Below are 16,567 nucleotides of genomic sequence, written 5' to 3'. Positions count from 1 at the left end.
TACAGCCCTATTCTACTCGGTCTTGGAGTATATACACCAACTCAGTATTCTCTCTCATGTAAAATACCGAAATTCTCATTTTACATGAATCGAAATAATTCTAAATATGATCTAGGCACCCCAATGTTAAAAACAAAATTTCTCTGAATATAATCTGTCAGAATAAATATACAATGCCCTATTCTGTTTTGGAGTATATACACCAACTCAACATGGTCTCTCATGTGAAATACTGAAATTCTAATTTTACGTGAATCATAAAAAATATAAATAATATCTAGGCGCCCCAAAGTTAAAAGAAAATGGCCCTGAATATAGTCTGTGAGAAAAAATATACAATGCCTTATTATACTCTGGTTTGGAGTGTATACAAAGACTCAGTATGCTCTCTCATGTAAAATACCGAAATTCTAATTTTATGTGAATCGATAAAAATCTAAATATTATCTAGGCACCCGAATGTTAAAAGCAAAATTGCTCTGAATATAATCTGTCAGAAAAAATAAACAATGCCCTTTTCTACTCTGTTTTGGACTATATACACCAACTCAATATGCTCTCTAATGTAAAATACCAGAATTCTAATTTTACGCGAATCGAAAAAAATGTAAATAATATCTAGGTACCACAATCTTAAAAGAAAATGGCTCTCAATATAGTCTGTCAGAGAAAATATACAATGACTTATTTTACTCTGTTTTAGAATATATACACCAACTCAGTATGCTCTCTCATGTAAAATATAGAAATTCTAATTTTACACGAATCGAAAAAATCTAAAAATTAGGCACCCCAAAGTTAAAGACAAAATTTCTCTGAATGTAATCTGTCAGAAAAAATATACAATGCCCTATTCTACTCTTTTATAGAGTATATACACCAACTCCATATGCTCTCTCATGTAAAATACAAAAATTCTATATTTGAGCGAATCGAAAAAAATCTCAATATTATATAGGCACCCCAATGTTAAAAGCAAAATTGCTCTGAATATAATCTGTCAGAGGCAATATACAATGCTTTTTTCTACTCTGTTTTGGTGTATATACACCAACTCAATATGTTCTCTCATGTAAAATACCGAAATTATAATTTTACGTGAATCGAAAAAAATCTAAATATTATCTAGGCAACCCAATGTTAAAAGCAAAATTGCTCTGAATATAATCTGTCAGAAAAAATATACAATGTCCAATTCGACCCTCTTTTGGAGTATATACACCAAATCAATATGCTCTCTCATGTAAAATACGGAAATTCTAATTATATGCGAATCGAAAATAATCTACATAATATCTAGGCGCCCCAAAGTTAAAAGAAAATGGCTCTTGATATAGACTGGTAGAAAAAATATACAACGCCTTATTCTACTGTGTCTTGGAATATATACACCAACTCAGTATGCTCTCTCATGTAAAATATAGAAATTCTAATTTTAAACGAATCGAAAAAATCTAAAAATTATCTAGGCACCCCAAAGTTAAAATCAAAATTGCTCTGAATGTAATCTGTCAGAAAAAATATTCAATGCCCTATTCTACTCTGTTTTGGAGTATATACACCAACTCCATATGCTCTCTCATGTAAAATAGAGAAATTCTATATTTGAGCAAATCGAACAATATCTCAATATTATCTAGGCACCCCAATGTTAAAAGCATAATTGCTCTGAATATAATCTGTCAGAAAAAATATACAATGCCCTTTTCTACTCTGATTTGGAGTATATACACCAACTCAATATGCTGTCTCATGTAAACTACGGAAATTTTAATTATATGCGAATCGAAAATAATCTATATAATATTTAGGCACCCCAAAGTTAAAAGAAAATGGCTCTTAATATAGACTGGTAGAAAAATACACAATGCCTTATTCTACTGTGTTTTGGAGTATATACACCAACTCAGTATGCTCTCTCATGTAAAATAAAAAATTCTAATTTTACGTGAATTGAAAAAAATCTAAAAAATATCTAGGGGCCCCAAAGTTAAAAGGAAATGCCTCTGAATATAGTCTGTTAGAAAAAATATACAATGTTTTATTCTACTCTGTTTATGAGTATATACACCAACTTCGTGTACTCTCTCATGTAAAATACAGAAATTCTAATTTTACCAAAATGGTTAAAATATAAATATTACCTAGGCACCCCAATGTTTAAAACCAAATTGCTCTGTATATAATCTGTCAAAAAAATATACAATGCCCTATTCTACTCTGTATTGCAATATATACACCAACTCAGTACACTCTCTCATGTAAAATACCGAAACTCTAATTTTACGTGAATCGAAAAAAATCTAAATATTATCTAGGCACCCCAATGTTAAAAGCAAAATTGATCTGAATATAATCTGTCATAAAAATTATGCAGTGCCCTTTTTTACTCTGTACTGGAGTATATACACCAACTCAATATGCTCTCTCATGTAAAATACCCACATTCAAATTTTACGTGAATCAAAAAAAATCTAAAAAATATCTAGGCTCCCCAAAGTTAAAAGAAAATAGCTCTGAATATAGTCTGTTAAAACAAAAATGCAATGCCTTATTCTACTATGTTTTGGAGTATATACAGGAACTCACTATGCTCTGTCTTGTAAAATAAAGATATTCAAATTTTACCCGAATCGAAAAAATCTAAACATTATCTAGGCACCCCAATGTTAAAAACAAAATTGCTCTGAATATAATCTGTCAGAAAAAATATACAATGCCCTATTATACTCTGTTTTTGAGTATATACACCAACTCTACCTGCTCTCACATGTAAAATACAGAAATTCTATATTTAAGCGAATCGGAAGAAATCTAAATAATATCTAGGCGCCCAAAGATAAAGAAAATGGCTCTAAATATAGTCTGTTAGAGAAAATATACAATGTCTTATTCTACTTTGTTTTGGAATATATACACCAACTACACATGCTGTCTCGTGTAAAATACATAAATTGTATATTTAAGCGAATCGAAGAAAATCTAAATATTATCTAGGCACCCCAATGTTAAAAGCAAAATTGCTCTGAATATAGTCTGTCAGAGAAAATATACAATGCCCTTTTCTACTCTATTTTGTAGTATATACAACAACTTAATATGCTATCTCATGTAAAATACGGAAATTCTAATTATACGCGAATCGAGAAAAATCTAAATAATTACTAGGCGCCCCTAAGTTAAAAGAAAATGTCTCTGAATATAGTCTGTTAAAGAAATATAAAATGTTTTATTATACACTGTTTTGGAGGATATACACCAAATCAATATGCTCTCTTATTTAAATATATTTTCTTATAGACTATATTTAGAACCATTTTCTTTTAACTTTGGGGCGCCTAGATATTATTTAGATTTTTTTCGATTTGCTAAAATATAGAATTTCTGTATTTTACATGAGAGAGCATATGGAGTTGGTGTATATACTAAAAAACATTACAGAATTTCTAATTCTACCCTAATCGAAAATATCTAAATATTGCCTAGGCACCCCAATGTTAAAAACAAAATTGCTCTGAATATAATTTGTCAGAAAAAATAAACAATGCCCTATTTTACTCTGTTTTGGAGTATATACACCAACTCAGTATGCTCTGTAATGTAAAATATGGAAATTCTAATTTTATGTGAATCGAATAGAATCTAAATATTATCTATGCACCCTAATGTTAAAAGTAAAATTGCTTTGATAGTAATCTCTCAGAAAATATATACAATGCCCCATTCTACTCTGTTTTAGAGTATATACACCAACTCCATATGCTCTCTCATGTAAAATACAGAAATTCTTTATTTATGCGAATCGAAAAAAATCTAAATATTATCTAGGCACCTCAGTGTGAAAAAAAATTGCTCTGAATATAATCTCTCAGAGAAAATATACAATGCCCTATTCTACTCTGTTTTGGAGTATATACACCAACTCCACATTCTCTCTCATGTAAAATACAGAAATTCTATATTTAAGTGAATCGAAAAAAATCGAAATATTATCTAGGCAACCCAATGTTAAAAGAAAAATTGCCCTGATAGTAATCTCTCAGAAAATATATACAATGCCCTATTCTACTCTGTTTTAACGTATATACACCAACTCCATATGCTCTCTCATGTAAAATAGAGAAATTCTATATTTAAGTGAATCGAAAAAAATCTAAATATTATCTAGGTACCACAGTGTTAAAAGCAAAATTGCTCTGAACGTGGTCTGTCAGAAAAAATATACAATGCCCTTTTCTACTCTGTTTTGTAGTACATACACCAACTCAATTTGCTCTCTCATGTAAAATACCGAAATTCTAAATTTACGCGACTCGAAAGAAATATAAATATTATTGAGGTACCACAATGTTAAAAGCAAAATTTCTCTGAATATAATCTGTCAGAAATAATATACAATGCCCTATTCTACTCTGTTTTGTAGTATATACACCAACTCAATATGCTCTCTCAAGTAAAATACCGAAATTCAAATTTTACGCGAATCGAAAAAAATCTAAATATTATCTAGGCACCCCAATGTTAAAAGCAAAATTGCTCTGAATATAATCTGTCAGAAAACATATACAATGCCCTTTTCTACTCTGTTTTGGAGTATATACACCAACTCAATATGCTCTCCCATGTAAAATACCAAAATTCTAATTAACACGAACCGAAATAAATATAAAGATTATCTAGGCACCCCAATGTTAAAAAAAAACTGCTCTGAATATAATCTGTCAGAAAAATATACAATGCCCTCTTCTACTCTGTTTTGAAGTATATACACAAACTCAATATGTTCTCTCAAGTAAAATACCGAAATTCGAATTATACGGTAATCGACAGAAATCTAAATATTATCTAGGCACCCCAATGTTAAAGGAGAATGGCTCTGAATATAATCTGTCAGAAAAAATATACAATGCCCTATTCTACTCTGTTCTGGAGTATATACACCAACTCCATATGCTCTCTCATGTAAAATACAGTAATTCTATATTTCAGCGAATCGAAAAAACCTAAATATTATATAGGCACCCCAATGGTAAAGCAAAATTCCTCTGAATATAATCTGTCATAAAAATTATACAATGCCCTTTTCCACTATGTTTTGTAGTATATAAACCAACTCAATATGCTCTCATGTAAAATTCCGAAATCCTAAATTTACACGAATCAACAAATATAAAAATAATATCTATGCGCCCCAAAGTGCAACGAAAATGGCTCTGAATATAGTCTCTTAGAGAAAATATACAATGCCTTATTCTACTCTCTTTTGGATTATATACACCAAGTCAGTATGCTCTCTAATGTAAAATATCGAAATTCTAATTTTACGCAAACAAAAAAAACCTAAATATTATCTAGGCACCCCAATGTTAAACACAAAATTGTTCTGAATATAATCTGTCAGAAAAAATATACAATGCCTTATTCTACTCTGTTTTGGAGTATATACACCAACTCCATATGCTCTCTCATGGAAAATACCGAAATTCTAATTTTACACGAATCGAAAAAAATCTAAATAATATCTAGGCGCCCCAAAGTTAAAAGAAAATGGCTCTGAATATACTCTGTTAGACAAAATATACTATGCTTTATTCTACTCGGTTTTGCAGTATATACACAAACTCAGTATGCTCTCTAATTTAAAATACAGAAATTCTAATTTTACCCAAATCGAAAAAATCTACATATTATCTAGGCACCAAAATGTTAAAAAAAAATTGCTCTGAATATAATCTGTCAGAAAGAATATACAATGTCCTCTTCTCCTTTGCTTCGGAGTATATACACCAACTCCATATGCTCTCTAATGTAAAATACAGAAATTCTATATTTAAGCGAATCGAAAAAAATCTAAATATTATCTAGGCACCCCAATGTTAAAAGCAAATTTGCTCTGAATATAATCTGTCAGAGAAAATATACAATGCCATATTCTAATCTGTTTCGGAGTATATACACCAACTCAGTGTGCTCTCTCATGTAAAATACCGAAACTCTAATCTTACGTGAATCGAAAAGAATCTAAATAATATCTAGGTGCCCCAAAGTTAAAAGAAAATGGCTCTGAATATAGTCTGTTAGAAAAAATATGCAATGCCTTATTCTACTCTGTTTTGGAGTATATACACCAACTCAGTATGCTCTCTGATGTAAAATACATAAATCCTCATTTTACCCGAGTTAAAAAATCTAAATATTATTTAGGAACTTCAATGTTAAAAGCAAAATTGCTCTAAATATAATCTGTCAGAAAAAGTATAAAATGCCCTATTCTACTCTGTTATGGGGTATATACACCAACTCCATATGCTCTCTCATGTAAAACACAGAAATTATATATTTAAGCGAATCGACAAAAATCTAAATATTTTCTAGGCACACCAATGTTATAAACAAAATAGCTCTGAATATAATCTGTCAGACAAAAATATATAATGCCCTTTTCTACTCTGTTTTGTAGTATATACACCAACTCAATATGCTCTGTAATGTAAAATACAAAAATTCTATTTCTACCCGAATAGAAAAAATCTAAATATTATCTATGCACCCCAATGTTAAAAGAAAAATTGCTCTTAATAAAATCTGTCAGAGAAAATGTAGAATGCCCTTTTCTACTCTGTTTTGGAGTATATACACCAACTCCATATGCTCTCTTACTTAAAATACCGAAATTCTAATTTTAGGCGAATCAAAAAAAATCTAAATAATATCTAGGCACTCCAAAGTTAAAAGAAAATGGCTCTGAATATAATCTGTTAGAAAAAATATACAATGCCTTATTCTACTTTGTTTTGGAGTATATACACCAACTCAGGGTGCTCTCTCATATAAAATACATAAATTCTAATTTTACCCGAATGGAAAAAATCTAAGTATTATCTAGGCACCTCAATGTTAAAAACAAAATTGCTCTGAATATAATCTGTCAGAAAAAATATACAATACCCTATTCTACTCTGTTTTGGAGTATATACACCAACTCAGTATGCTCTCTCCTGTAAAATACAAATATTCTATGTTTAAGCCAATCCAAAAAAATCTAAATATTATCTAGGTACACCAATGTTAAAAGCAAAATAGCTGTGAATATAATCTGTCTGAAAAAATACACAATGCCCTTTTCTACTCGGTTTTGTAGTATATACACCAATTACATATGCTCTATTATGTAAAACACAGATATACTATATTTAAGCGAATCGAAACAAATCTAAATATTATCTAGGCACCCCAATGTTAAAAGCAAAATTGCTCTGAATATAATCTGTCAGAGAAAATATACAATGCCCTTTTCTACTCTGTTTTGTAATATGTACACCAACTCAATATGCTCTCTCATATAAAATACCGAAATTCTAATTTTACGTGAATCAAAAAGAATCTAAATAATATCTAGGTGCCTCAAAGTTAAAAGAAAATGGCTCTGGATATATTCTGTTAAAAAAATATACAATGCCTTATTCTACTCTGTTTTGGAGCATATACACCAACTCAGGATGCTCTGTCATATAAAATACAGAAATTCTAATTTTACCCGAATCGAAAACATCTAAATATTATCTAGGCACCTCAATGTTAAAAACAAAATTGCTCTGAATATAATCTGTCTTAAAAAATATACAATGCCCGATTCTACTCTGTTTTGGAGTATATACACCAACTTCATATGCTCTCTCATGTTAAATTCAGAAATTCTGTATTTAAGCGAATCGAAAAAAATCTAAATATTATCTAGGCAACCCAATGTTGGAAACAAAATTGCTCTGAATATAATCTGTCAGAAAAAATATAATCTAATCTGTTTTAACGTATATACACCAACTCCATATGCTCTCCCATGTAAAATACAGAAATTCTATATTTCAGCAAATCGAAAAATTCTAAATATTATCTAGGCACACCTATGTTAAAAGCAAAGTTTCTCTGAATATAATCTGTCAGAAAAAATATACAATGCCCTTTTACACTCGGTTTTGTAGTATATACACCAACTCAATATGCTCTGTCATGTAAAATACCAAAATTCTAATTTTACATGAATCGAAAAAAATCTAAATATTATCTAGGCACCCCAATGTTTAAAACAAAATTTCTCTGAATAAAATCTGTCACAATAATTATACAATGCCCTATTCTACTCGGCTTTGGATTATATACACCAACTCAGCATGCTCTCTGATTTAAAATACAGAAATCCTATATTTAAGCAAATCGAAAAAAATCTAAATATTATCTAGGCACCCCAATGTTAAAAGCAAAATTGCTCTGAATATAATCAGTCATAAAAAATATACAATGCCCTTTTCTACTCTGTTTTGGAGGATATACACCAACTCCATATGCTCTCTCATTTAAAATACAGAAATTCAAATTGTACGTGAATCGAAAAATATATAAATAATATCTAGGCGCCCCAAAGTTAAAAGAAATTGGCTCTGAATATAGTCTGTTATAAAAAATATACGATGCCTTATTCTACTCTGTTTCGGAGTACATACACCATCTCATGGTGTACTCTCCTATAAAATATAGATATTTTAATTTTACTGGTATCGAAAATATCTAAATATTATCTAGGCACCTCAGTGTTAAAAAAAATTGCTCTGAATATAATCTGTAAGAAAAAATATACAATGCCCTATTCTACTCTGTTTTGGAGAATATATACCAACTCCACATGCTCTCTCATGTAAAATACAGAAATTCTATATTTAAGCAAATCGAAAAAAATCTAAATATAATCTAGGCACCCCAATGTTAAAAGCAAAATTGCTCTGAATATAATCTGTCAGAAAAAATATACAATGCCCCTTTTTATTCTTTTTTGTAGTATATACACCAAGTCAATATGCTCTCTCTTATAAAATACCGAAATTCTAATTTTACGCGAATCGAAAAAAATTTAAATAATATCTAGGCGCCCCAAAGTTAAAAGAAAATGGTTCTAAATATAGTCTCTAAGAACAAATATAGAATTCCTTATTCTTCTTTGTTTTGGGGTATATACACCAACAGAGTATGCTCTCTCATGTAAAATACTGAAATTCTAATTTTACATGAATCAAAAAAAATCTAAATATTATCTAGGCACCCGAATGTAAAAAACAAAATTGCTCTGAATGTAATCTGTCAGAAAAAATATGCAATGCCCTATTCTACTCTGTTTTAAACTATGTTCACCAACACCATATGCTCTCTCATGTAAAATATAAAAATTCTAATTCTACCCGAATCGCAAAAATATTAATATTATCTAGGCACCGCAATATTAAAAACAAAATTGCTCTGAATATAATCTGTCAGAGAAAATATACAATGCCCCATTCTTCTCTGTTTTGGAGTATATACACCAACTCAATATGCTCTCTCATGTAAAATACAGAAATTCTAATTTTAGGCGAATCAAAACAAATCTAAATATTATCTAGGCATCCCCAAGGTAAAAGAAAATGGCTCTGAATATAGTCTGTTAGAGAAAATATACAATGCTTTATTCTACTCTGTTTTGGAATATATACACCAACTCAGTTTGCTCTCTCATGTAAAATACAGAAATTCTAATTTTCCGTGAATCGAATAAAATCTAAATATTATTTAGGCACCCCAATGTTAAAAACAAATTTGCTCTCAATAAAATCTGTCAGAAAATATATACAACGCCCTTTTCTACTTTGTTTTGTAGTATATACACCAACTCAATATGCTCACTCACGTAAAATACAAAAATTCTAATTTTACACAAATCGAAAAAAATCTGAATAAAATCTAGACGCCCCAAAGATAAAAGAAAATGACTCTGAATATAGTCTGTTAGAAAAAAAAATACATCGCCTTATTCTACTCTTTTTTGAAGTATATACACCAACTCAATATGCTCTCTGATGTAAAATACCGAAATTCTAATTTTAGGCGAATCAAAAAAGATCTAAAGAATATCTAGGCACGCCAAAGTTAAAAGAAAATGACTCTAAATATAGTCTGTTAGAAAAAATATACAATGCCTTATTCTACTCTGTTTTGGAGTATATACAGCAACTCAGGATGTTCTCTCATGTAAAATATAGAAATTTTAATTTTACCCGAATCGAAAAAATCTAAATATTATCTAGGCACCTCAATGTTAAAAACAAAATGGCTCTGAATATAATCTGTCAGAAAAAAGATACAATGCCCTATTCTACTCTGTTTTCGAGTATATACAACAACTCCATATGCTCTCTCATGTAAAATACAGAAATTCTATATTTAAGCGAATCGAAAAAAATCTAAATATTATTTAGGCACACCAATGTTAAAAAAAAATTGCTCTGAATGAAATCTGTCAGAAAAAATATACAATGCCCTTTTCTACTCTGTTTTGTGGTATATACACCAACTCAATATGCTCTCTCATGTAAAATACAGAAATTCTAATTCCACGTGAATCGAAAAAAATCTAAATATTATCTAGGCACCCCAATGTTTAAAACAAAATTTCTCTGAATAAAATTTGTCACAATAATTATACAATGCCCTATTCTACTCGGCTTTGGAGTATATAAACCTACTCAGTATGCTCTCTGATGTAAAATACAGAAATTCTATATTTAAGCAAATCGAAAAAAATCTAAATATTACCTAGGCACCCCAATGTTAGAAGCAAAATTGCTCTGAATATAATCTGTCAGAAGTAATATACAATGCACCTTTCTACTCTGTATTGTAGTATATACACGAACTCAATATGCTCTGTCATGTAAAATACAGAAATTCGAATTCCACCGGAATCGAAAAAATCTAAATATTATCTAGGCACCCCAATGTTAAAAGCAAAATTGCTCTGGATATAATCTGTCAGAAAAAATATAAAATGCCCTATTCTACGCTGTTTTAAAGTATATACACCAACTCCATATGCTCTCTCATGTAAAATAGAGAAATTAAAATTCTACCCGAATCGAAATAATCTAAATATTATCTAGGCAACACAATGTTAAAATAAAAATTGCTCTGATTATCATCTGGCAGAAAAATTATACAATGCCCTATTCTACTCTGTTTTGGAGTATGTAAACCAACTCAGTATGCTCTCTTATGTAAAATATCAAAATTCTATGTTTAAACGAATCGAAAAAAATCTAAATATTATATAGGCACCCCAATGTTAAAAGGAAAATTGCTCTGAAAATAATCTGTCAGAAAAAAAATACAATGCCCTTTTCTACTCTGTTTTGTAGTATATACACCAACTCAATATGCTCTGTCTTGTAAAATACAAAAATTCTATTTCTATTCGAATCGAAAAAATCTAAATATTATCTATGCACCCCAATGCTAAAAGAAAAATTTCTCTTAATAAAATTTGTCAGAAAAAATATGGAATGCCCTTTTCTACTCTGTTTTGGAGTATATACAACAACTCCATATGCTCTTTTACTTAAAATACCAAAATTCTAATTTTAGGCGAATCAAAAAAATCTAAATAATATCTAGGCACTCCAAAGTTAACAGAAAATGGCTCTGAATATAATCTGTTAGAAAAAATATACAATGCCTTATTCTACTTTGTTTTGGAGTATATAAACCAACTCAGGATGCTCCCTCATGTAAAATACAGAAATTCAAATTTTACCCGAATCGAAAAAATCTAAGTATTATCTAGGCACCTCAATGTTAAAAACAAAATTGCTCTGAATATAATCTGTCAGAAAAAATATACAATGCCCTATTCTACTCTGTTTTGGAGTATATACACCAACTCAGTATGCTCTCTCATGTAAAATGCAAAAATTCTATGTTTAAGCAAATCGAAAAAAATCTAAATATTATCTAGGCACCCCAATGTTAAAAGCAAAATAGCTCTGAATATAATCTGTCATAAAAAATATACAATACCCTTTTGTACTCGGTTTTGTAGTATATACACCAATTACATATGCTCTATTACGTAAAACACAGAAATACTATATTTAAGCGAATCGAAACAAATCTAAATATTATCTAGGCAACCCAATATTAAAAGCTAAATTGCTCTGAATATAATCTGTCAGAGAAAATATACAATGCCCTCTTCTACTCTGTTTTGTAGTATGTACACCAACTCAATATGCTCTCTCATATAAAATACCGAAATTCTAATTTTACGTGAATCAAAAAGAATCTAAATAATATCTAGGCGCCACAAAGTTAAAAGAAAATGGCTCTGGATATATTCTGTTAGAAAAAATATACAATGCCTTATTCTACTCTGTTCTAAAGTATATAAACCAACTCAGGATGCTCTGTCATATAAAATAAAGAAATTCTAATTTTACCCGAATTGAAAAAATCTAAATATTATCTAGGCACCTCAATGTTAAAAACAAAATGGCTCTGAATATAATCTGTCATAAAAATATACAATGCCCTATTCTACTCTGTTTTGGAGTATATACACCAACTTCATATGCTCTCTCATGTTAAATTCAGAAATTCTATATTTAAGCGAATCGAAAAAAATCTAAATATTATCTAGGCAACCCAATGTTAGAAACAAAATTGCTCTGAATATAATCTGTCAGAAAAAAGATACAATGTTCTATTCTACTCTGTTTTGGAGTATATACACAAACTCAGTATGCTCTCTCATGTAAAATACCGAAATTATAATTTCAAATGAATCAAAAAAAATTTAAATATTATCTAGGCTCCCCAAAGTTAAAAACAAAATTGCTCTCATTGAAATCTGTCAGAAAAAATATACAGAGCCCTTTTCTACTCTGTTTTGTAGTATATACACCAACTCAATATGCTCTCTCATGTATAGTACCGAAATTCTAATTTTACGTGATTCGAAAAAAATTTAAATAATATCTAGGTGCCCCAATGTGAACGGAAAATGGCTCTGAATATAGTCTTTTAGAGAAAATATAAAATGCCTTATTCTACTCTGTTTTGGCGTATATACACCAACGCAGTATGCTCTCTCATGTAAAATACAGAAATTCTAATTTTACGTGTATCGAAAGAAATCTAAATATTATCTAGGCACCTCAATGTTAAAAACAAAATGGCTCTGAATACAATCTGTCAGAAAAAAGATACAATGCCCTATTCTACTCTGTTTTGGAGTATATAAAACAACTCCATATGCTCCCTCTTGTAAAATACAGAAATTCTATATTTAAGCGAATCGAAAAATATCTAAATATTATCTAGGCACCCCAATGTTATAAACAAAGTCGCTCTGAATATAATATGTCAGAGAAAATATAAAATGCCCTATTCTACTCTGTTTTGGAGTATATGAACCAACTCCATATGCTCTCTCATGTAAAATACTAAAATTCTAATTTTACGAGAATCAAAAAAATCTAAATATTATCTAGGCACCCCAATGTTAAAAACAAAATTGCTCTGAATGTAATATGTCAGAAAAAATATACAATACCCTATTCTACTCTGTTTTAAAGTATGTACACCAACTCCATATGCTCTCTCATGTAAAATATAGAAATTCTAATTCTACCCGAATCGCAAAAATCTTAATATTATCTAGGCACCCCAATGTTAAAAACAAAATGGCTCTGAATATAATCTGTCAGAGAAAATATACAATGCCCCATTGTGCTCTGTTTTGGAGTATATACACCAACTCAATATGCTCTCTCATGTAAAATACCGAAATTCTAATTTTAGGCGAATCAAAAGAAATCTAAATAATATCTAGGCACCCCAAAGGTAAAAGAAAATGGCTCTGAATATAGTCTGTTAGAGAAAATATACAATGCCCTATTCTACACTGTTTCGGAGTATATACACCATCAGAGGGTGCACTGTCATGTAAAATACAGAAATTCTAATTTTACGTGAATCAAAAAAATCTAAATAATATCTAGGCACCTCAGTGTTAAAAAAAATTGCTCTGAATATAATATGTTAGAAAAAATATACAATGCCCTATTCTACTCTGCTTTGGGGTATATACACCAACTCCACATTTTCTCTCATGTAAAATACAGAAATTCGATATTTAAGCGAATCGAAAAATATCTAAATATTATCTAGGCACCTGAATGTTAAAGCAAAATTGCTCTGAATATAATCTGTCAGAAAAAATATGCAATGCCCTTTTCTACTCTGTTTTGGAGTATATACACCAACTCAATATGCTCTCTCATGTAAAATACCGAAAGTCTAATTTTAGGCGAATCAAAATGATCTAAATAATATGTAGGCGCCCCAAAGTTAAAAGAAAATGGCTCTGAATATAGTCTGTTAGAAAAAATATACAATGCCTTATTCTACTCTGTTGTGGAGTATATAAAGCAACTCAGGATGTTCTCTCATGTAAAATATAAAATTCTAATTTTACCCGAATCGAAAAAATCTAAATATTATCTAGGCACCCCAATGTTAAAAGAAAAATTGCTCTGAATATAATATGTCAGAAAAAATATACAATTCCCTTTTCTACTTTGTTTTGTAGTATATAAACCAACACAATATGCTCTGTCATGTAAAATACAGAAATTCCAATTCTACCCGAATCGGAAAAATCTAAATATTATTTAGTCAACCCAATGTTAAAAACAAAATTGCTCTGAATATAATCTGTCAGAAAAAATATACAATGCCCTATTCTACTCTGTTTTGTATTATATATACCAACTCAATATGCTCTTTCATGTAAAATACAAAAATTCTATATTTAAGCGAATCGAAAAATATCTAAATATTATCTAGGCACTCCAATGTTAAAAGCAAAATTGCTCTGAATATAATCTGTCAGAGAAAATACACAATGCCATTTTCTACTCTGTTTTGTAGTATATACACCAACACAATATGCTCTGTCATGTAAAATACAGAAATACCAATTTTACCCGAATTGAAAAAATCTAAATAGTATGAAGGCACGCCAATGTTAAAAACAAAATTGCTCTGAATATAATCTGTCAGAAAGAATATAAAATGCCCTATTCTACTCTGTTTTGGAGTATATACACCAACTCAGTATGCTCTCTCATGTATAATACAAAAATTCTATATTTAAGCCAATCGAAAAAAAATTTAAATAATATCTAGGCACCCCAATGTTTAAAGCAAAATTTCTGTGAATATAATCTGTCAGAACAAATAGACAATTCCCTTTTCTAATTTGTTTTGTACTATATACACCAACTCAGTATGCTCTCTCATGTAAAATACCAAATTTCTAATTTTACGCGAATCAAAAAAAAATGTAAATAATATCTAGGTGCCCCAAAGTTAATAGAAAATGTCCATGAATATAGTCTGTTGGAGAAAATATACAATGCCCTATTCTACTCTTTTTTGGACTATGTACACCAACTCAATTAGTTCTCTCATGTAAAATACCGAAATTCTCATTTTACGCGAATCGAAAAAAATGTGAAGAATATCTAGGCGCCTCAAATTTAATAGAAAATTGTTCTGAATATAGTCTGTTTGAAAAAATATACAATGCCCTATTCTACTTTGTTTTGGAGTATATACACCAACTCAGTATGCACTCTCATGTTAAGTACAAAAATTCTAAATTTACCCAAATCGAAAAATATCTAAATATTATCTAGGCAACCCAATGTTAAAAGCAAAATTGCTCTGAATATAATCTGTCAGAAAAAATATACAATTTCTTTTTCTACTCAGTTTTGGAGTATATACACCAACTCCATATGCTCTCTCATGTAAAATACAGAAATTCTATAATAAAGCGAATCGAAAAAAATCTAAACATAATCTAGGCACCCCAATCTTAAAAGCAAAATTTCTCTGAATGTAATCTGTCAGAGAAAATATATAATGCTTTTTTCTACTCTGTTTTGTACAATATACACCAACTCAATATGCTCTCTCATGTAAAATAAACAACTTCTAATTTAACCCGAAACGAAAAAATCAAAATATAACCTAGGCACCCCAATGTTAAAAAAAAAATTGCTCTGAATATGATCTGTCAGAAAAAATATATAATGCAGTATTGTACTCTGTTTTGAAGTATATACAGCAACTCAGTATACTCTCTCTTACGTAAAATACCGAAATTCAAATTTTACGTGAATCGAAAATAATCTAAAGATTATATATACACCCCAATGTTAAAAACAAAATTTCCCTGAATATAATCTGGCAGAAAAAATATACAATGCCCTATACTACTCTGTTTTTCAGTATATACACCAAGTCTACCTTCTATCTCATGTAAAATAAAGTAATTCTATATTTAATCGAATCGAAAATAATTTAAATATTATCTAGGCACCCCAATGTTAAAATCAAAATTTCTCTGAATATAATTTGTAAGAAAAAATATACAATTCCATTTTCTACTCTGTTTTGCATTGTATACACCAAATCAATATGCTCTCTCATGTAAAATACCGAAATTCTAATTTTACGCGAATCGAAATAAATCTAAATATTATCTTGGCGCCCCAAAGTAAAAAGATAATGGCTCTGAATATAGTCTGCTAGAAAAAATATACAATGCCTGATTCTACTATATTTTGGAGTATATACACCAACAGAGTATGCTCTCTCGTGTAAATTACAGAAATTCTAATTTTACGTGAATCAAGAA

Source organism: Callithrix jacchus, chromosome 20 (assembly GCF_049354715.1).
Source record: "Callithrix jacchus isolate 240 chromosome 20, calJac240_pri, whole genome shotgun sequence".
Taxonomy (NCBI): domain Eukaryota; kingdom Metazoa; phylum Chordata; class Mammalia; order Primates; family Cebidae; genus Callithrix; species Callithrix jacchus.
Note: the sequence above shows the minus strand (reverse complement) of the source record.